The sequence below is a fragment of the Saimiri boliviensis genome, chromosome 1 (assembly GCF_048565385.1).
Source record: "Saimiri boliviensis isolate mSaiBol1 chromosome 1, mSaiBol1.pri, whole genome shotgun sequence".
Lineage (NCBI taxonomy): Eukaryota > Metazoa > Chordata > Mammalia > Primates > Cebidae > Saimiri > Saimiri boliviensis.
Window position 1 is genome coordinate 262112527 of NC_133449.1, and position 902 is coordinate 262113428.

Genomic DNA, 902 nt, shown 5'->3' on the forward strand with positions numbered 1-902 from the left:
TGGAATTTCTATTTCTAGGTCATTGAGGAATCACCACACTGTTTTCCACAATGGTTCAACTAATTTACACTTCCACCAACAGTGTAAAAGTGTTCCTATTTCTCCACATCCTTTCCAGCATCTGTTGTCTCCAGATTTTGTAATAATCACCATTCTAACTGGAGTGAGATGGTATCTCAATGTAGTTTTGATTTGCATTTCTCTAATGACCAGTGATGTTGAGCATTTTTTCAAGTTTGTTGGCCTCATGTATATCTTCTTTTGTAAAGTGTCTGTTCATATCCTTTGCCCACTATTGAATGGGTTTGTTTGCTTTTTTCTTGTAAAACATCTGTTTTACTTCTTTGTAGATTCTAGATATCAGCCCTTTGTAATATGGGTAGACTGAAAAAAATTTTTCCCATTCTGTTGGTTGCCAATTCACTCTACTGACTGTTTCTTCTGCTGTGCAGAAGCTGTGGAGTTTGATGAGGTCCCATTTGTCTATTTTGACTTTTGTTGCCAATGCTTTTGGTGTTTTGGTCATGAAGTCCTTGCCTACGCCTATGTCCTGAATGGTTTTGCCTAAATTTTCTTCTAGGGTTTTTATGGTGTTAGGTCCTATGTTGAAGTCTTTAATCCATCTGGAGTTAATTTTAGTGTAAGGTGTCAGGAAGGGGTCCAGTTTCTGCTTTCTGCACATGGCTAGCCAGTTTTCCCAACACCATTTATTAAATAGGGAATGCTTTTCCTATTTGTTTTTGTCAGGTTTGTCAAAGATTGGATTGTTGTAAATGTGTTGTGTTGCCTCTGAGGCCTCTGTTCTGTTCCATTGGTGTATATCTCTGTTTTGGCACCAGTACCATACTGTTTTGATTACTGTAGCCTTGTAGTATAGTTCAAAGTCTGGTAGTGTGATACCT